Source organism: Dasypus novemcinctus, chromosome 9 (assembly GCF_030445035.2).
Source record: "Dasypus novemcinctus isolate mDasNov1 chromosome 9, mDasNov1.1.hap2, whole genome shotgun sequence".
Classification (NCBI taxonomy): domain Eukaryota; kingdom Metazoa; phylum Chordata; class Mammalia; order Cingulata; family Dasypodidae; genus Dasypus; species Dasypus novemcinctus.
Window position 1 is genome coordinate 64,890,022 of NC_080681.1, and position 22,746 is coordinate 64,912,767.

General features: G+C 40.9%; 1 protein-coding gene across 18 annotated transcripts in view; it reads left to right on the forward strand.

Annotated features, from left to right (window-relative positions):
- JAK1 (Janus kinase 1) overlaps positions 1–22,746 on the forward strand; it is a 251,790-nt gene that overhangs the window by 83,100 nt on the left and 145,944 nt on the right. The window contains exon 1 of one of the 18 annotated variants that reach the window (XM_058303452.2): positions 9,348–9,779. The exons of 14 other annotated variants lie outside the window; for them this stretch is intronic. The gene's annotated coding sequence lies outside the window, so the exon portion shown is untranslated. Of the gene's footprint in view, positions 1–9,347; positions 9,780–22,746 lie in introns of those variants that run through there. 3 more of the 18 variants (XM_058303453.1, XM_058303451.1, XM_058303442.2) reach the window with 3 other exon arrangements.

Consider the following 22,746-nt stretch of genomic DNA (forward strand, 5'->3'; position numbering starts at 1 on the left):
TTGATTTTTCACTACCCAAGGTTCAGCTCATATCTCACCTCCTCCAAAAAGTCGATTTGGATTTTTTAGTGAAGTTCACTGTCTCTGAAATCTTAAGACATTTCCTGCCTATACCAGGCATTAGACACTAGAGCATTTATTTTTCAAAGACTGCCTTGCCTTCTTCACTCAACATTTCAGTCCCTGAGGGAGGAAGAGTGGCCACCCCTTCTAAAGCCCTAGTATATTGCCCTATATATGTGGCTGTTTAATTGATTGTTAACTGGTCATATATGCCCTTTCTCAGAAATTAGCATAGTGCTTGGCATGTAATAGCATTCAATATTGGTTGAATTGAGTTGAATGGTTGGGTGCCATAGATCTCTGAGAATATATAATTCCTGGATCATCGGCCTCCTAGGAGAAAAACAGAAAATTAGAGTTTGGGAATAAATGAAATCTAATTCTTGTTCAGTAATAATTTCTTTTCTTATTGCTTTTGAGCATGTAACTTAGGCCTTCTACTTCAATTATCCTCATCTATCAAATGCAAACTTTTTTTTTTTTTGCCAATAAATTCTGATGGATACTGTTAAAGATGCACAGAACTTTGATACTGATAGGCATCATAAAATCATATGCTCCAACCAAGGGGAAATCTGAGCTCAGAGAGGTTAAAGGGACTGCCCCCAAGTTTCTTCAGACTATTATGGATCTCAAACTAGCACTCTGTTCTCTTACTTTCCAGTGGTCTTTCCAGGGCACCAAGTATGGTTGTCAGAATTGGATTTCCTCACAAAGTGTTTTAATTATTAATGCAGTATACTACATCCCAGGAGAAGAATAAGCCTTGTTATAATAGCTGGTAAGCCAGTCCAAAGCAATCTTTTGTTCCTGTAAAATTGAATAGATTTTGAAGTAAAGCATCCTTGGGCTCACTGCCCCCAGAGAGGACCATCATCTCATTTGTCCCATAAAAAACGTAAATGAACCCTTCTGTATGGACATTCATTATATCTTAGCTTTATTGATTCCATTATATTGCTGTTAATTACAGGAACCACAAAAATCTTCAATTATATTAAAGCCATGATAAGATTAGTAATACTTATTCTGCTCTGTGTGTTGAGTGCCTTTATAATAAGCTGATGTTTATCTTTTCAGAAATTATTACATTGACATCCTGTAAAGTAATTATGTCAGATATTTTGATTTATTTTAGAAAATAATATGTGGGTACCTGCTAATAAGTAGTGATGTTAACTATCATTATTTTTTTAACTATCATTATTAATTCCCATTATTATCCTCACTTACAGATGAAGAAATCAAAGCTTATAGAAACTCCATATTTTGCCCAAGAACCCAAAATAGGGGAAGAGAGGACTAAATGAGATAATGTGTATGTGAAGTATTTAGCACAGTGCTGGGACGAGAGACAGTTGAATTAATGTCAGAGGAAGATTGAGTATGAAGTAAAAGCAAGTGAAAGAAAATAACATGAAGCTGTTGTGAGAATGGTATATAAAGTACATTTTATTTTTTAAAAATATTTAATTATTTATTTATTTCTCCCCCACCCCTCATAGTCTGCTCTCTGTGTCCATTCTCTGTGTGTTCTGTGTCTGCTTGTCTTCTCTTTAGGTGGCGCTGGGAACCGATCCTGGGACCTTCCGGAGTAGGAGAGAGGTGCTCAGTCTCTTGCACCACCTCAGCTCCCTGATCTGCTCTGTCTTATTGTCTCTCCTCTGTGTTTCTTTTTGTCGCATCATCTTGCTGTGCCAGCTCTCTGCTCAGGACAGCTTGCCATGTGGGCCAGGATGCCCTGGGAATCAAACCCTGGACCTCCCATATGGTAGACAGGAGCCCAATCATTTGAGTCCCATCTGCTTTTTTTTTACATTTTTTAAGTTCTCATATATTTAATAGATATATGATTAAAACTTGATTCTGAACTTCCTAACAAATCAAGGGGAGAAATGCTCTGTTATGAAAGGTTCAAGTAGGCCTGCTCAAGAGAAATATAGTTATTTCTGGGGCTGAGACCTAAGGGCATTTTTTCAGGACACAGGAATTAACACCCTAGCAAAGACCCCAGAGTGAGGCAAACTTGCCATGAGGTTGCTCTTAGAAACCTGGAAAAAACAATGCTTAAACCAGTGTTGGGGACTGAATTACATTCCTCCAAAAGACATGCTTGGGTCTTAGTTTGCATTCCTGTGGATGTGAGCCCATTTGTAAACTGCACCTTTGACGGTACTCCTATTAGGTGTGGTCCATAGGAATAGGATCTTCAAAGATACTATTTTGGATGAGGCCAGATTGAATCAGGGTGGCCCTTAATCCCTAAAACTTGAGGCCCTAGAAAGAGAGGAAAGTTAGACTTAGTCAGAAGAAGCCAGAAAGGGGGGAAAGTTGCCATGTGACCATGGACTACTATCACCAGAACACCACTAGCCCCCAGAGAAAGCATGGCCTTACTGACATCTTGTTTTTGGGCTTCTAGCCTCTAAAACCATGTGTCAATAAATTCCTATGTTTAAGCCAGCTCCTTGTGTGGTACTTGTTATAGCAACTCTAGCAAACTAAGACATAGAACAAAGTGGTGAAGCCTAAGTTGCAATGGTAGCAGGTAGAGGAAGGATTAAGAGGTTGAGGAGGGAAGCAGATTTGGGTCAATGGATAGAACATCCGCCTACCACATGGGAGGTCCAATGTTCAAACCCAGGGCCTCCTGACCCATGTGGTGAAGCTGGCCCACGCACAGTGCTAATGTGCGCAAGCAGTGCCATGCCATACAGGGGTGTCCCCCAATAGGGGGGCCCCATGTGCAAGGAGTGCGCCCCATAAGGAGAGTTGCCCAGCACAAAAAAGTTCAGCCTGCCCAGGAGTTGTGCTGCACACACGGAGAGCTGACACAGCAAGATGACACAACAAAAAGAGACACAGATTCCCGGTGCCGCTGACAAGAATACATGCAGACACAGCAGAACACACAGTGAATGAACACAGAGAGCAGACAACTGGGGGGAGGGGAGGGGAGGGGAGAGAAATTTAAAAAAATAAATAAATCTTAAAAAAAAAAAAGAGATGAGGATAGGGGGACCCACCAGAGGACTATGTTCCATGTGAGGCCCAACGGCATTCCATTCACCAAGGCCATTAAGAATGCTCTGGTGAACGGGACAGCAGCATCACTAAGAAGAGGGATACTTGCCTCCTCTACAGGCCAAGGCTTGGAGAAGAAGAGTGTCCTAGAGCTGGCCCCTTAATAGTCATGGGCATGATGGGGTCCCTCCCAAGTATTAGAGGCCAAATGGAAGTGCTTAGTTGCCAGAAGTCAGGAGACCACAATTACCATAATAAGGAACAAGGTCAGATGGTAATATTGATGATTGGTGGGGGGGCTGATCTGCAAGAAATATGGAGATGGCTACTAGAATATGGTGGCCCTAAGAGCAAATATGCAGCCAACAAAAAAGCTACAGAAGCTCTACAACCTACTTTTTTAAAAGGCAAAAATGGAGGAGCAGGAGGCTGAAGGTAGCCTCCCCAATAAAGTCATAATCTTTTGCCAAGTTCCTGGACTTGAGCCAATTTCAGATATGGACTCCATTGAAGAAGTGACAGGGCCCCTAGGAAGGAGGACCCTGCAACACACTGGCAAGGATATGCTCTATTTGCCCAGTACTTCCCTGAAAGGACCTCTGGTCATTTACTTGGGTGGCTATACAATAGGGAAGGGAACTACTTGAATATTTTGAAGATTTAGACACAGGGTCTGATTTGACATTGATACCAAGCAATTCAAAGCATCATCGTCATGGTTTCCCTTTTAGAGTGGAGACTCATGGAGACCTGGCTGAAGTCTGACTCGCAGTGACTCACAATGGGTCTGCAGACCTGACTATTAGTCCTTTCCCCAGTTCCTGAGTGTCTAATTGGAACTGATATTCCAGCAATTGGATTAAGTCTCATATTGGGTTTTTGGCCTGTGGGGTAAAAATTATCATAGTGGGGAAGGCAAAGTGGAAGACACTGAAACAACACCCCTCTCCCCACCTCAGCCAAAATAATAAATCAAAGGCAATGTCACAAGCAGGAAATTGGCAGAGATTAGTGCCATTTGGATCTAAAGGCTGCAGAGTTGGTGATTCCCATTTTATCTACGTTTAATTTGCCAGTCTGGCCCCTGTAGAAACTGGATGGATTCTGGAGAAGCTCAATAAAGTAGTAGCATGGTTCATCACAGCTGCTATGCTTGATATATTTTTGTTGCTAGAGAAGATTAATAAGGCTCAGGTACATGGTATGTAGCTATTGTTTTGCCAAAGGTATTCTTTTCCACTCTTGTTAGAAAAGAAAAGAGGAACAGAAAAGCTCACATGCACAAGGGAAAAAAACATTCATTGTCCTTTTTGCCTCCAGGCTTTGTTAACTCTCCTACCCTCTCTCATTATGCAGTTGGAAGAGATCTGGACCATCTGGACATCCTCTGTACATCATACTGGTCCATCACACCAGTCACACCAGGTTGAGCAGGCTGGATGTATGATATGGCTTGTATTCTGGAGGCACTGGGAGATAAATCCTATGAAGAGACAAGGACCTGCCACTTCAGTGAAGTTTTTAGGGATCTTATAAGCAGGGGCATGCTAGGATATATCCTCCAATGTAAAATAAAAATTCTGTATCTTGCATCCTCTCACACAAAGAAGGAAGCATAGTACCTGGTTGTCCTTTTTGTTTCTGTGGGCAACATGTTCCACCCCTAGGAATATGGCTCCCGTCCATATACTAAGTGGCATGGAGAACTGCCAGTGCTGAGGAGGGCCCAGGGCAGAAAAGAGGTTGGAAACAGACTGTGGTGATAGTGATGTTAGACAGCCTTTGCCGTTTGATATTCAGACAGCTTCCAAAATGTACACATGTATGGTGTGGCAATGGTGGCCAAATGGAGGCTACATGTGGGCTTAAAAGCATGGGCTCACATTTATCAAGCTGATATAGCTACTGCTGTCTCTGAGTGTTCAACAGATTGGCACTAGAGATCAACAATTAGTTTCCTATCGCTGCTGTTACAAATTACCACATATTTATGGCTTAGAACATGCATTATTATTTTACAGTTCTGGAAATCAGAAGTCTGAAATGAGTCTTACGGGGTTAAAATCACAGAGTTGTGTTCCTTCTGGAGACTCTAGAAGAGAATCTGTTCTTTACCTTTTCTAGACTCTAGAGGTTGCCAGCATCCCTTGGCTTGTGGCTGCATCACTCTGACCTCTGCTTCCATTGGAACGTTTTCTCTAACGTTGATCCTCCTACCTCCCTCTTATGAGGAGCCTTGTTATTATATTGGCCCACCTGGATAATCCAAGACAATCTCCCTATCTCAACATCCTTTACTTAGTCATATCTGCAAAGTCCCTTTTGTCATGTAAGGTAATATATTTATAGCTTGCAGGTATTAGGGCATCAGCATCTTTGGGGGACCATTATTCTGCCCACCACAACCACTGAGCCCCAACATGGCATTGTTCCTCAAAGCGACAAATTGATTACATTGGGCCCTGTGTTAGTGAGCTATAAACTATCAGGTGAATGGCTCAACTCTCCCCAGGGCTCCAGCGTCAAAACAAAGTTCTTTCCTCTGCCCTCTGCCGGGTCTTTTTCTGTGTATCTACTTCTCTGTGAGAGTCTGTTTTGTCACCCTACCAAGGGGGCGGGGACTCAAGCCTGCACCACATGACATGGGCGAATCAAAGCCCTAATGTTGACATAATTTAATCAAAGGCATCTCAGCTGAATCTAATACAATCGAAGGGTATCACACCCAGAGGAACAGACCAGTTTACAAACATAGTCTACATTTCTTTTTTGGAATTCATAATTAATGTCAAACTGCCACAGGCCCCTTCTGTTCTGAAAGGATCCTAGTGACAGAAATCCCAAGTATGTGTTTGCCTTTTCTGCCCGCAGACCCTCAAACAACACCATTCTCTGGGGTCTTACAGAATGCCTGATCCACAGACCATAGAGCATCTTAAAAGGGGACCCTCTTCACAGTGAGAGAGTTGCAGGAGGGAGCCCATGACTACGGGATCCATTTATTATAATTATGCTAATCACCTACAACACCATCCAGAGCAGCCGACCTCACAGAATTCTGGAATGACCTAAGAAAGGCACACCTGAAGTGATAGATGAACTAGAAACTTAAGGGAAAGCATATATGGAAAAGTATTAACCTCTTTAACAATCATGGAAATTCAAAATTAAAACCAGAAACATTTTTAATATATTAAAGGTATAAACCATTGAAAGATTATAAGGTCCACTGCTTCTGACATTGTATATGCTTCTCAGGGCACTGTAAATTTGAGACAAGTTTTTGGAAGCAACTTGCCAATAAGAATCCATGAATCAAGCATCTAATATTTAGTCTATTGATGCAATTTTGTTTCTGGGGCTCTCTGGTGATTTAAAAATATAATTTCATATTTAATTGTTTAAAATTTATTTACATGAAGACACATTACTTCATTAATTATAAAAACGACAATATCAGAAAGAAACCAACCAGATGTAACTGGAAAATATAGTACTCTGTGGGATATAGCATAGCCATTAAAATGATAGTTATGAGGTTGTGACTGTACAACATTGTGAATGCTCTAAATGTCACTTAATTGTCTTCTTTAAAATGGTTGATTATATTTTAGATCATTTTAACTTTAATAAAGAAAAGCAAAAAAAAAAAAGAGTAGTTATGAAGACTTGTGTAGTAACTTGGAAAAGTGCTAAAAAGCAAGTTACAAAATTACATGTGCACCAGTGATTACACTTATATTGAAATATACCTAGAGAAAGAATACCTGGAAGAAAATATATAATATGCTAACAGTATTTTTATTAGGGTTGAAAGATTACAAGTGATATTATCTCCTTTTGTAGTTTGCAAGATTTTATAATTGAATTTAATAATTTATATAATGGGATTATATAAGGAAAAAAAGGTAAACCTCATTGTTTGAATGTTACATGCTTTCATCTAAGCAATAACTTTTGCATGGAAATAGACTGATAGGCAAATGCACTTTTGATGAAGTTTTATGTGAAACTTAGTTTTTTTTAAGACTACTTTCCTTTCTAACAGTGTATTATGTTGGTTGGATGCTATTGGGCATTTTAAAAGAGAATTTCCTAATAAGAGGCTTCCGCTTCGTTATATTGCTTTAATTCAATTTAGATGAACATTTGCAGTGAGTTTATCGGTTTCATATTATGTATTACATGTTATAGGAAAATATTTGCTTCTCTCCCTTTTACATTCTTTTCTCTGTATCATGTATGTCCTCTAAAGAGCGACTTTGATGAACATATCCATTCTCAAACATAAAATTGAATTCCTCATCAATTTAGTTGGTAACATCCTTATTCAATTTGTCAATCAATTCAGGAAAGTTGGGAGTCATGTGAGATTCTTTCCTCTTCCTTAGCAGCCACATTTAATCAATCACCAAGGGCTCTTTATCTTGCAGCTGGGGAGGGGAGGTGGAGGGTTACTGGCATCTAGTGGGTAGAAAGGCAGGGATATTGCTAACCATCCTACAATGCACATGACAGCCCCTCAAAACCAAGAATTTTCTCATATAAAATGCCAATAGTGCAGAGGTTGAGAAACCCTGCCTTAGAGTGATTCTTCTAAAATAATATCTGTGAAATCTCTCAAAACCATCCTGTTTCTTTTACACCAAAGATTTTGCATAAGGTTCATCGCCTGTCATTCCCTGACCACAGAGCATATACTTATTATTGCCTAAACATGCCAAGTTCTCTCTGGCTTCTGTGACTTGCCCGCTAATTAAAGCTCTTCCTGACTTCTTCAGGCTGGGCTGGGTGATCTTCCTCTATGATCACCTTTCCAAGAACATACGTCACTTGTCCAGAGAGGTCAGGAACTAGGTCTTTTTTCTCTCTGAATGCTCAGCACCTAGTGCAATGTCTGGTACAAGGGAATGGATCTAAACTCAGTCGAGGCCCTCTTTCCTCATTTCACTGCACGAGTCCTGCAGAGCAGGCAGATTGGGTTCATTGCTGACTTCTTGACTTCCCATTCTCTATCCTTGATGTCACCTGAAATGTGGTTCTTTTGTGTCTCCATTTATGTCACTCCCCCCTCTTCTTTATGGCCCAGCTCAGTAGTAATCACTAACTTCACAGAGTTTATGCCATGTGCCAGACAAGGCATTATATTAGTTCACTTTTAGCATAACCACTAAAAGGAAGCTATTATCCCTATTTAACAGATGAGGAAAATGATACAAATAGTCCTGAGTTGCTTTTAATGTGGCAGGCAAGACAAGGCACGCACAGAAATCCCTTCCTGCTTGCTTTTCCTCTGTCATCTCTGTTAGCTCTTCTACCTATATCTTCCTTCTCCTTCTTGGAAATCATCTAGTCTGCCTCTCAACTTTCATGAGCAAACTGAGAATTGTTCAGGGTAGCTCAGGTGGTCAATGGCGGGAGCCAGGCCTAAACTACAGGAGTCTAGACCCAAATGCTCTTGGCACCCACCACCCACCACACTTCACACTTTTGCTGAGTTGAAGGTAAGTTCTCAGAGGCTGTCCAGCAGGATTAGTGGAGTCAGGGCAGGTGGGGCAGTCTCAGTGCACAGTGACCTGAACTTGCAGAAGTCTGACCAGACATGGCCTAGGAGGATTTTTGTCCAAGGATTTTCAGAGGAAAGGCACTGGAGGGTTGTAGGCACGGGAGTGAGTTGAACAGATGTGAATTTTGAATTCACTGGGGGATGGAGTGAATGCACAGTGACAGTTTAGGAGGCTATCTTGTTCCCTCAGAAGTGAGAGATGGTGACGAAAGGACTGGGGAGATATTGGAAGTAAAATTGTATTTGGCCATAGACTGCGCACAGGATATGAATACATGCTACTTAAGCCTTGATTTGTTTCCTCATGGAAAAAAATGAGATAATACTCACTTTGAGGGATTTTTAGGAAGCAATGGAAAGCAATTGACACACAAGTAACAAATGTTACTACTATTTTAAATAGAAATTTAAAGACTTTCACTTTTGAAATGCTCATCTAATACGAAATGGGATAGATCTGAAATAACTTGTCCAAGTTGGGAGGATTTATTTCTTGTTCAATTCTTATTAGTCAAGCGCTCCATGAAGTTGCCTCTTACTGGATTGGGGCAAGGGACAAAGGCATACACGGAGGACCGTTATAAATGCATCAAAATGCACACAGATGGGATGAAGAGGACTCCACATTTGGGAGGAGTCAATCTAAGTCCAAATCCTGACAATTTTATTCTGCGCTGGTTGACCTCGCATTCCCAGATCGGTGTTTCCAGAAGTCTACGTACAAGGAGACCGGCTAGGAGCGGGGTTGTGAGCGAGGCCGGATGGGGGCGGGGCGAGGAGGCTGGAGGCGTCCGGACCTCTGCCGAGGCGTCACTGTCGCCGCCACCGCGACCCCGCCCCCTTTTCCTGGGCAGCCGCTCGTGACGACACCGGAGGCGGGACCGGCGACGGGGCGGGGCGGAGGCGGGTGCGTCGCGGAGCGCAGGCCGCGGCGGCCGCCGAGTAGTCGCAGCCTTTGACAGCGCGGGCCTGCGTCTCAGCCTCGGTGGCTCTCCCGGCGCCCCCTCCTCAGCCCGGGGCGGGCGCACGACGGGGCCCCGCGGGGCTGGCTCCTTATCGAGCCGGCAGCCTAACCGCGACCCGCGCAGCCACCCGGAGCAGCCCGGCCCAGGCGCACACGGAAGTGGTGAGTGTCACCGAGGAGAGGTGGAGAAGCCTGCGGCGCGGCGGGCCACCCGGCGAGGGGCGCGGAGCCCGGCGCTTGGTGGGAGGCGCGGCCGCCGCTCTCGGTTTTCGCGCGCTGCTCGCGCGGGGCTGCCCCGCCCGCGCCGCACGGGACCCGAGCGGGCCGGGGGTTGGGGGTGAGGGTGGGGGTGAGGGTGGGGGTGGGGGCGTGCGGTTGGGGGCGGCGGAGGCGGGGGATTTCCAGGCGGGCCGAGCGGGCCGAGCGGGTCGGGCGGAGAGGTCGGGGGGCGGGCGCTTCGGGCCGGGAGGGGAGAAAGGTTCCTAAGCCTTGCCGCCCGCTCCCCCAGAGCGCGCACCAAGTTTTCATAAACAAACCCGGGGCGCGCTGTTTGACATCCTGTTTATACCACCCCGAGATATCGGCGTTTTGCCTTCCCTTCGCTTTTCGCACGGAGAACTCGACTGCCAGTACCGTGGCGGAATCGGAACGGATGCGGAGGGTCTTAGCTCTTTTCCTCCCAGGCCATCTCAGCGAGGGAAAGTTTCGGGGATTCGGGGCTGTGTTTGTGGGGGGATGTCCGTGGACTTAAATGACCCCTTCCCTTCCAGTTTCTATTAGGTAGGACCGTGGCCCCAAGCTGTCAGCGGGAAGGGCGACAGGGGCGGGGAAGGGGGAAGAGGGAAGGAGAGCGAATCCCACTGTAAGCGGCTGATAAACCGAAACCGGGGCTGTTCTCTGGCTTTGCATCTTAAACGTCTCGGACCCCATCCTTGCGCAGTCGCCTACTTGGCGCATCAGATGAGGCACATCAGAAATGTCGCTTAAGCAGGACTGGTAAACACTCCTCCAAAGTCACTCCCCAAGATTCCGGGGATTGGGCTCCTTGGATGTGTGTTTACCAATGAACTTCTCCGGGGAAACTAGATAAAAGGTTTAATTATTGCCAGGTGTTTGTGTATGCTTTTTTGTTGTTTATTTTTTTATTAGAGAGGTTGTAGGTTGCAGAAAAATCATGCAGAAAATAGTGTACACGTTTTTTGAAGGGTATATTCTCTGATTTCCTACGTGTGCCTGGGGAAGGGGACTCTGTCCTCTGTGCCACTTCTTTTAATACGTGGCTGTAAGCCATCTTCCCCGGGTTGGATATAAATTATGTATGCTATTAACATGGTTTTTAGAGTCCTAGGTTTTTGCTCGCAGTGGCAGAAGTTTACAGTGGTATAAAATTATCGTTACTGTATTCGGGGAGGAAAACAATAAAAACCTTGGGTGGTTAAATTATGAGTATAATGCAGGGACAATTGTGTTCATGGTTTTGGCTGTTGTTTTTAAGAAAGGATTTGAGTTACGTATGGACATACATGCATTGAAAACATTTTTTAAGATGAGCATTTTATATTGATTAAATCTCTTCCTTTCTTTCCAAAGCCTCATCTTGCCGTTGTTTCCTAGCTTTTGCTTTTGGTAACTGATGTTTTCCAAGACAGGGAGTCATTTTCGTTGAAGGATCAATGTGTTCTTTTTGTACATTGTGGTGAAGGTTAATGGAGATCACGAGAGTACCAGACACTTCTCCTAGAATATGCTTTGTAATAAGGAGAAAATGTCTCCCATGTATAGATCCCGATCACATTTCAAGACCTGAGTGTTGTGGTCTTTGTGATAGGAGTAATCACAACCTCTTCTTAATTCTGTGTATTTTATTAACTAAGCACTTTCTTTGCATCTTACCTTAGTTTTTTTGAATAACTACAAACTATTTTTAATGCTGGGATTGTAGTGTGAAACAGTTTAAATTGTTTCCTCCTCTAACCACAGTATACTGATATACTGTGAAGGAAAATTATGATGGAGAGACTGCATAAATTATACATAAATAAAATAATTCAAGCATTTTTCAAAATAGAACTACGGCTCAGTTTGCTGTAATTTAGGCAATCTTAATGTCAGTGCTATACTTGTAATTATTTCTCTGATCATTTGGTATCCCCACTTTACAGATTTAAGTTAGGAAATGAATTTGGAAACCTATTTCATTAAAGTCTGTCTATATTGTTAAGGGGGATTACATTGCAAAATTTTTTAATTCAGCCATTTACTAAAAAACTGGTGAAAAGTAATTTCGAGTGTGGTGTTGCTTTTGCAGGAATGGAGTCTTGGATTAAATGGCATGAAGAAACTTTGAGTGGCGTTCAAGTAGGATTGTGGTGTCTGCCAGTTAAGGTTCTGGATTCATAAACACTAGTGATTTCAACTGCAGACTACTTGCTACAGATTCTAATAATATTCCAGAGTATCACTCCATTTCTTCTAGATAGCTTAAATAACACTTTTATGCAGTCAGAAACTCAACCTGAAGCAAGTATTGCGAATATGTATAGATTTATGCCCATTTTTATAGGGAGGAACTAAGGTATATATGCATTAATAACACTTATTAGCAAAGGTCAAGATCAGTATTTTCTCTCAGATTCTTCTAAGTGCTTCTTCCCCCCTAAACTCATATATTATTCTGTTTATCCGTATTATGTTCTAGTGAAATAATAATATGCTTTTAGAAGATTTGTTGTCCAAGATAAGAGTATGTGTACAAGAAAAGTTTTCTTGTTCATTTCCACTTTTAAAACAATTATGTTAAGTGGATGGGGAATTGGTTAATTAGCTTAAATCATGCTGAGCAACATCTGATGTTCTGTGACTTATTGTGGCTCTGTGGTATATGGAGTCTTGTCATAGAATAGAATGCCAGAAGGAACCTTGTGGATTCTTTTGGACCATTGATTCTAAACCTAGGGCGATTTTGCCCTCAAGGACTGACATCAGGGTAGAGGCCAGGGATGGTGCTAAACATCCTACAGTGCACAGCCCCCCAACAACAAAGAATTTTCTGGCTCAAAATGTCAGTAGTGATGAGGTTGAGAACCTGCTTTGGAATACCAGGTGAGGAACAAGATCTGGGTTCCTCTCGTGGCAAATCGCTTCATTTCAGGCACCTGTTTCCCTCATTTGTAAAACATAAAAGTATCCATCTAGGCTAGCTCCCTAGGTTTAATGCATAATAATGTATAGAAACTGTCAAGTACTACACAAGCTATTCCTATCATAATGACATTTTTTATTCTAAATGAATTGTTAGAAAGATACACTGGTAATTGGGATCGTGGGAGGGGGTTAAGGTAATATATAAAGTAAAGATAGGGTGGATGGTTTGGTATTGAATTTTTTGTTATTCATTTTTTTGGTTAACGGTTTTATTTCATGGTAGAACATAAACTTTTTAGCTTTATAATTATTTAGACATAAAGATTATTTTCCCATTGTAACAAGAGGGAAAACTCACTGTAGAAGAATTAGAAAATACAGAAAGTAGAGTATAGAGAAACATGTCATCCATGATCTGCTCCCTTTCCCATTTAAGGACAATTATACTCTTACCAATCTCTCTAATAGCTGTTAAAATTGAAAGAAGGGTTACAGTGGAAAAGAGGAGAACATCTGGTGACTTAGAAGATGCTACTTGTTTCTTTGCCTTTCTTTTTTCTTTTTTAATAATTAAGCTGTAAAGGTAAGGCCATGTCTCATTCTGCCTGTTGTTTCCTCCCTGTTCCTTGTTCTTCCCTGTCCGATAGGTGTGCCACTGTTGCTTCTGTCTCAACAACCTATATAATGGGAGAAAAAATTTGGAAGCCACGTATTTGATAAAGGTTTAATATGTAGAATATATAAAGAAATCCTTCAACTTAACAACACAAAGACAAACCCAGTTAGAAAATGAGCAAAACACTTGAATAGATATATCTCCAAAGAAGATATAAAATTGCCAAAACCACACGAAAAGATGTTCAACATCATTAGTCTCCAGGGACTTGCAAATCAAAACCACAATGAGATACCATTTCACACCATTAGAATGGCTTCTATTTTTTTAAAAATGGAAAATAACAAGTGTTGGAGAGGATGCAGAGAAAGAGGACACTCATTCACTGTTGATGGCAGTGTAAAATGTGGTGCAGCCTCTGTGGAAGACAGCTTGGCAGTTCCTCAAAAAAGCTAAGGATGGAACTACCATAATACTGTGCAATCCCATTACTAGGTTTATATCCAAAAGAACTGAAAAAGCAATAACTCAAATATTTGCATACCTATGTTCATAGCAGCTTTATTCATTATTTTCAAAAGATGGAAGCAACGCAAGTATCCATCAAACAAGGAATGAATAAATGGGGTATATACAAATAGCGTATTATTATTCAGCCATAAAAATGAATGAAGTCTTGAATATGAGACAACATGGATGAACCTTGGAGGCATAATGTTGAGGAAAATAAACCAGACACAAAAGGACAAGTATTATATGAGCTCACTGATTTGAAACAATTAGAATAAGCAGACTCATGCAGAATCTAGAACAGATTACCAGGGGAAAGATTAGGATTAGGGAATGGGATTTTTAGGCATAAAAGGTACAAAGTTCCTATTTGGAAGGATGGAAATATTTTGGTAATGGATGGTGCTGATGGTAGTACAACATTGTGAATGCAGTTTTAACAGCACGCATTATACATTTGAATATGGTTAAGAGGAGAAATGTTAGATTGTATATATGGTAACAGAATAAAAATTTAAAAAAAAATCCATGGAACTACACTACATAGTTAAGCCATGAACTTTAATAGTACAGTTATAAAAATGTTCTATCATCAGTTGTAACAAATGTTCCACTCCAATGCAAGGTATTGGTGATGGGTGGTATATGGGGATATTTTATGCATGATTGTTATGTAAACCCACAGCTTCTCAAAGTAAAAGATAAACTTTAAAAAAAAATGGCATCATCATCATTACCAATATCAATTACTATACTGTATCATGATAATGACACCTTCCCCGCTAGGGTATTTACAGTGACATTTGCCCCTCCACTAAATGGCCCCAGATTGCTTGACTTTTTGAGTTATGGGTCTGCTCTTCGACACTGTTGGTCTCTTACAATATTTACTGAATGAATGAACAAAATATTTTGTGAATATTACCCTTAAGTAAATTCAGTTACCACAGATAATAACCCAACAAAGATCAGCTCTGTTTTCTGGCCAGTGTAGACTTAAAGACATGTTCTTTTTGTTTCTAAAGCAAGTCTCGCCTGGAGACTGGGCACTTTACTCACAGAGGACCAAGGAAGAATGTGGGCCCGGTGTTAGTTGCAAAGAATCACAGATCATAAAATCTTAAGAGTGAACATATCATGGAGATGAGCTTAATGTTTTGTGCTTTCTTGTTGCCTCCAACTGCCAAAAATGCTAGTGCACTTCAGAGGGAAGAATATTTATAGGAAATAATTTCTTGCCCCTGGAACATGGTCATTTCAACATGGCAGCTGTTTAAAGCCCCATGTTACCGAAGGGTTTTTGAGACAGGAAGCAATAATGGCACAGCTATTTGACAGGGGAGAGCAAGGAAGAGGGAGGGAACAACAGGCAGAATGAGACATGGCCTGGGTGTTAGTACCCAGGTGTGAAAACAATGAAATAATTTCTTTAATGTCTGCTATAGAGTCACTTACCTTTACTTCCTAATTATTTAAAAAGAAAGAAGAAAGGCAAAGAAACAAGTAGTATCTTCTAGGTCATCAGCTGTTCTCTTTTCCACTGTAACCCTTCTTTCAATTTTAACAACTTTTAGAGAGACTGGTAAGTGTATGATTGTCCTTAAATGGGAAAGGGAGCAGATCATGAACGACATGTTTCTCTATACTTTCCGTATTTTCTAATTCTTCTACAGTGAGTTTTCCCTCTTGTTACAATGGGAAAATAATCTTTATGTGTAAATAATTATAAAGCTAAAAAGTTTACTTTCTACCAGTAAGAAAATTAAATACACTAAATAAAATCATTACCCAAAAAAATGAATAACAAAAAATTCAATACCAAACCATCCGCCCTATATAATGGGAGAAAAAATTTGGAAACCACATATTTGATGTTGTTTTACTTTCAGGCTGTACTCCCCTCCTATCCCCCCCCCCCATTTCTGTTAATGTGGTGTATTACATTAATTGATTTTCTTATGTTAAACCAGTCTTGCATACCAGGGATAAATTCCACTCAATCATAGTGTATAGTTCTTTAAATATGCTGTTGGATTCGTTTTGCAAGTATTTTGTTGAGGATTTTTGCATCTATAATCATTAGAGAGTTTGTTCTGTAGGTTTCTTTTTGTGTCACCTTTATCTGGCTTTGGTATGAGGGTGATGTTGGCCTCAAAGAATGAATCAGGGAGGGTTCCTTCCTCTTTAGATTTTTTGGAGAGTTTGAGCAGAATTAGAGTTAAGTCTTCTTGGAATGCCTGGTAGAATTTCCCTGTGAATCCTTCTGGTCTTTGGCTTGTTGGGAGGTTTTTGATTTCTGATTCAGTCTCTTTACTAGTAATTGTTTTGTTGAGATCTCTTATTTCTTATTGAGTCAATGTAAGTAGTTTGTGTCTTTCTAAGAATTTGTCCATTTCATCTATGTTATCTCATTTATTGGTGTATCTAATGTATTGGTATAATTTATTGGAGGATTCATAGTATCTTCTAATAATGACCAAGTCATTTTGGTTTTATGATGAAGCTCTCAATTTGTGAGAGTATAATTGGAATTAGGGGAGATATTTCAGGTCTCTAGTAGAAAACATTAATTTAAGACACCTAGTTTAGGGGTTGGGAGGTGTGCTAGAGGTAGGTGGAGGTAAGGGCAGGGTAAGAAGCTGTGGTCAAAGGCTTGCTAAAAGAAGAGATTTTCTTCAGAATGAAAGGCTTCTGAAGAATTTTTGCTCCCAAAAGAGTTTAATTCCTCAGAGGAAAACTTAAGAGTCACCTGGAAAAGGAGGCTTATGTGAGTATGATCAAACATTTTTTTTCCTTCATTTTCTTCCTTAACCAACTGGTGCTCATTTAACACTGGAGAAACAATTGAGTTTGTTTTTAGGTTTAAATAAGATAAATGTGCCAGGACAGGATTTTTTAAAGTAATGTTTCCATAATTTGTTATTTTTTGAAGTTGAAATAAAGTTTTTTTCTTAAAAAAAAAAAAAAAGAAGTCTATCTTGCAAGTCCTAAAAAGAGAAGCTGTGGCTACCAGCAGAGAAGGGAATAACTTGAACCAACTGGGGAAGAAGACTAAATCAGGTTAACTTATATATCTCTATAGAAAATAGACTTATTGTGTTTTAGCTTTATTTTTTTTTTATCCCCCCTCCTTGCGGCTTATTTTGCTTGCTCTCTGCTTTCTGTGTCCATTCGCTGTGTGTTCTTCTGTGTCTGTGTTTATTTTTATTTATTTATTCCCCCCCCCTTGTGGCTTGCTTGCTGTCTGTTCTCTGTGTCCATTCCCTGCATGCTCTTCTGTGTTTTCGCTTGTCTCCCGTTGTGTTGCATCACCTTGCTGAGTCGGCTCTCCATGGGGCCCGAGGGCTGGCCGTGCTCTGTAGTGCCCAGGCTGGTGGCTCTCCACAGCATGTGGGCAAGCCTCCCTTCACAAGGAGGCCCCAGGACGTGAACCCAGGGCCTTCCATATGCTAGATGGGAGCCCAGCTGATTGAGCCACAGCTGCTTCCCATAGCCTTATTTTTTTAAATCTTGGTTTTGGTAGTCTGTTTTTGGAGGCGCTCCACACTGCCTGGTTTGATCCTAATTTTGAGAATTTAGGCAGATTACTCCTCTATTTTTTTATTGGTAAAGTGGAGATAATACCTACTTCTAGGATTGTTTTGAGGATTGAATGACTATCCCTAAAGTATGGCATGGTGTCAGGCACATAGTATGAGATAAAAATGTTAGTACCCCCCCCATGGCTCCCTTGTCTGTTTGCTTTTTGTTTTTGCTTCTTGTTTTTGCTCATTGTCTGCTCATTTTTGCTTGTTTTTTTCTTTAGGAGATACTGGAATGGAACCCAGGGCCTTCCATGTTGGAGGTGGGTCCTCAAATGCTTGAGTCACATCCGCTCTCTACTCTTTTTTTGTTTTTTGCTTGTTGTCTGCTCATTGTTGCTGTCTGCTCATTGTTTATTTGTCTTTTTTAGGAGGCACTGGGACCTGAATGCAGGACCTCCCATGTGGGAGGCAGGCGCTCAACTGCTTAAGCCACATCCACCCTTCCCCCCCTTTTTAGTGATTGGTAAATATGCTTTGGGTTAAAAAGGAAAAAAAAGGTCTAATTATATTCAGAATGTTTTAAGATAATAGGGACAGAAGGTGGATATGGCTCAAGCAGTTGGGTACCTCTCTGCCACATGCGAGGTCCCGGGTTTGGTACCCAGTGCCTCTTAAAGAAGATGAGTAAGACAGTGAGCTGACACAATGGGCTGGCACGTCGAGCTGATGTAACAAGATGATGCAAGGAGATGACTCAACGAAGAGACACAGCAGGGAAACACAAGAGATACAACAAAACGGGAGCGGAGGTGTCTCAAGCGATGTGGTACCTCCCTCCCGCATGGGAGGTGCTGGCTTTGGTTCCTGGTGCCTCCTAAAAAGAAGATGAGCACAGAACAAATGAACACAGAGAGCAGACAGCGAGTGCAAAAAATGTGGGGGTGGAATAAGTAAATAAAATAAAATCTTAAAAAAAAAAAAGATGATAGGGAGGTGACACTCAGTAGAACCTCAACAAAGAGGAGCTTCTATTTTGTATCAAAAAGGCTTCAATTATGTGAGAGGCCAGGATGTTAGGAAGCTACCACTCAGCATGGACTAGAATTGCCTCACCATGTAGAAATCAGCAGTCTCTCAATTCTCTCTCTCTCTTAAGGGTATTTCTTCATGCAGTGCAGATCTGGAGGCAGAGATTAGGATAATACTATCCATTTTCATACTCACAAAGTGGCCCTCTGGAGAAACTGCATCTGGATGAACAGGATTTTATCATATCACTTGTGTGCTTTCTAGATGCCAATTCAGAAGCAAACTGCATTTTCTCTCAAGTGTTTACATGTAAAAGATCATAAGATGTATGTATTTCCTGGAGTTCCCAAATGATTAAATAAACTGAGATCTAACTTTCCAAAAAAAAAAAAAAAAAAAGGCTTCAATTAGAAATGGATACATCAAAAAGTTCAGGCACTTGAAGGCAGTTTCTCAAATTTATAAGGGAATTATATAGATGGGACCAAAGGTGCTAGATAAATTAGGTTTCACTCTGATTTTAAAGAAAAATAAGGAATAAAGTTGCTTTTATTTTAACTTTAAATTCCATCCAAGGTATATAATTTGGTAGGAATGTCTTAGACTTTCTGGGAAAGTCAATATAAAGATACTATGCTGCCGTCACTGAGTAAACTTAGCAAAGTGTGCGTCCTCTTGGTAGAGAGACACTGGGCGTATTTGTTTGTAAAATGGAGTCTTCAAAATTGTGTGGAAAATAAAAACCTGATAATGTTCTAGGGAATTTTGCTTTTTAAAGAATTATAAGGGTTTACAGGAACTGAGAATATATTCCATTTCCTCTGCATGATGTTTTATCAGGTTCTATTATTGTATATTGTGCTTTCCTAAAGCAAGATTTTTTAAAAAATCATAAACTTGTACAAAGCTTTGGCACTTCCTGCTAATCATGTTTTAAATATATCCTTATTTCCTTCTCCATGATGTTTATGTTGAACAGGTTTCTTAGTTATGGATACTATTCACGTTCTTAAAAACAGTAGTTGCCACGTGATTGGAAAAGAGCTCTTGGTATTGTTCTCATCCTGTGAGCTTTGGCAGCAAAGAAGTTAGCTGTATCTTTCCTTGTCTTCCCATTTGAGAGTGAGAAAGATAGTAAAATTTCCCTAATTTGAAATTGTGAAGGGGCTGTGGGTAAATTTGAGAAACCGCCTTCTTTAAGTTCCTAAACTCTTGATTTACCCATTTCTAACTGAAGTCTTTCTCATATAGAATAAACAAGCTACTCTTTGTCCACCTCAAGTGGTAAAAAGGCTATTCTGTAGGTATTTTAAAATAATTTTTTTTTCTTATTTTCAGGTACATTGAATAACTCAGACCATTCTGAATATATTAAGTAGAAATAGATAAGGACAATTTGTAATTAATGCAACTTTTGTTTTTAATAGTGTTTTAAAGGGCTTAGGGATATTAGAACTGATAAAATATCAATTAAGTACAATTATATCTGTAGTCTTGTTTGCACAGTTAATTTCTCAGACTGTAGCAGGGCTATAATTTATAGCAATTTTTTTCAATTAGTAGCACTTACAAGCATCTTTTATGCTATGGCAAGAGAAACGACAAGAGAAAAACATCAAGGAAAAAGCAATCTGCCTAATGTATATTTCCCCAATGAAAAATCTTGTAGTAAATTAGTGGCTCATACACAGGGAAGCAGAGATGTGATTTATATTATAAAGAGGTACAGTCGATCTTTTGACACATATACCTGCAAAGCCATTTTGTGTTTTATTCATATAATGTAGACTTTAAAAGGTAAAATGCATAATGCTTAAATTTAATATTTGGAGTGATTTTGTTCCATTAAAGCCCTTCATTAACCACTATACATCAGCTATCTTATTGGAAAAACATTTGATGTATGGTGGTATCTCCAAAGAGCCCATCTTTTTACTTGTTTAGTATGACTGTTTGCTCAGGCTGGTTGGAAGTGGGTAGGGGAGGGCAGAGGAAGCCAGACTGATTGGACTGACCGTAAATTGTAAGCCCACTTGTTGTGGAGATAATGGGCCATGTATAATATGTAAGTTGACTGAGATAAAAATGCTATTAGGTTTTCATGTTCATTTCTTTAGTCAACAGTTATCTATAGGGGACATAAATGAAAACATGGCAGACCTGGCTTCTGCCCTCAGGAAGCTTCCTTGCTAGTAGGAAAGACAGTAATTCAACAGTGATTTAGCTATTTGTTAAAATTATGCTGAGTATCAGGAAAGATGTCTAGTTTGCTATAAGGCAGAGGGGGGGGGCAGGAAAAAGAGGAGGTTTGTGTAGTATATTTTTTACAATGAGTTCTAAGGGATGATAAAGTTAGCCAGGCTAAGAAAGTGAGGAGGTTTTCCAGCCAGAGTTAATAGCATGTGCAAAGGACCTGAGGTGGAACTAATACCTTGCAGCTGGGAGCAAAAAGGAGAAAGATGCAGGCTGGTAAGTAGGCAGGAACCTGATCAAGCAGGGCCTTATGGCTGGTGTTACTTTGGACCTTATCATAAGAAAGTGGGGTGAAATTGAATGCTTTTTAACAGAAAAGCTACATGATGTGATTTATGTCATTGTGTGGAAAAAAAGTAAGACTCATCCACCCCTCCCGACCCGTCATAGTGTCTCTGGGAGCACCTCTTTTCTCCATTCTTTTGCCAAAAGCTTTGAAAGCCTTCACTTCCTCCCACCCACTCATTCTTTGACCCTTTGCAATCCGTCACATCTGCACTTGAGACTGTTTCTTTGAGGTCACCAGTGACCTTCTTGCTGCCATATTTTGACATCTTTTTTTCTATCCTCATTATCTAAAATATTTGATGCTGATTACCACTTCCTGAAAGATGTCCCCCAGCCCCGTGGTTTCGGAGAGTCAGTACTTTCCTTTTCCCTATATCTGTGTCTGCTCTCCTTCCGTGTCTTCTCTTTCTCTCACTTCCTCCCAATGAAGACTTTCCTAAGTGTTGTTCTTAAAACTCTGCACCTGCTTTTCACCTGAACTACAATTTCCTTTCTATTCATACTCCTTCCTCTCCGTTCCCCATCTTGAACTTGAGGCAGTTATTCACTGGCGCTGGAGACACTGGGAGGACAAGAGGGACAAGGCCCTGCCCTTGAGGAGCCATTCTAACATAATAAATATGTCTATAAGTAAACAACATACTTTCAGATGGTGATAAGTGCAGTAAAGAAAACCAGCAAGGCCAGGGTAGAGAGTGTTTGGGGGGTGGGAGAGGGGCTGCTTCTTTGAGGTAGTTATAGTTGAGTTCAGACCTAAAGGATGAGTGACCTGACCTAGGCCGTGCCAAGAACTGGAGGATGAGCAGAGCATACCAGGCAGAGGGAGCGGCACGTGCTTAGGCCCCAGAGTGGAGTGGTCTTTCCATTTCATGCTGGACCCCTTTACCTGGACATGACATCTGGTTGAAATTTCCCAGTTCATTGCTCCAAAATTGATACCATCTTTTCTTTTCGAGCCAGTCTTACTAATGGATAATTTCTGTATTTTTTTTTAATGTGTGTGTATAATTTTTGTCTTTTTTTTTTTTTGATATATTTATTGCAGAAGTTATGAGCTTATAAAACAATCATGCATAATGTACAGAATTCCTATACACCACTCCTCCACCAACACCTTATATTGTTGTGGCACATTTGTTATAAATTATGAAAATATGATCGCACTATTACCACTAACTGCGGCCTATAGCTTACATTTGGTATATTTTTTCCGTACACCCCCTATTAGTAACACCATGTATTAGTATTGTATGACTGTTATAGTTTATGAGAGAACACTCATGTTTGTACTGTTAAACACAGTCCATCTTCTACCACATGGTTCCCTGTGTTATACAGGCCTATGCCTTATATAATCCATCCAAAGTTTTATACTCATTGGCACTCACTTTTTTTTTTTTTAAAGATTTATTTCTCTCCCCTACCCCTCTTCCCCCCCTCCGCCCCAGTTGTCTGTTCTCTGTGTCTATCTGCTGTGTGATCTTCTTTGTCCGCTTCTGTTGTCAGCGACACGGGAATCTGTGTTTCTTTTTGTTGCTTCATCTTGTTGTGTCAGCTCTTCGTGTGTGTGGTGCCATTCCTGGGCAGGCTGAACTTTCTTTCGCGCTGGGCGGCTCTCCTTACAGGGAACACTTCTTGCGCGTGGGGCTCCCCTATGTGGGGGACGCCCCTGCGTGGCACGGCACTCCTTGCGCATATCAGCACTGCGCATGGGCCAGCTCCACACGGGTCAAGGAGGCCCGGGGTTTGAACCGCTGACCTCCCA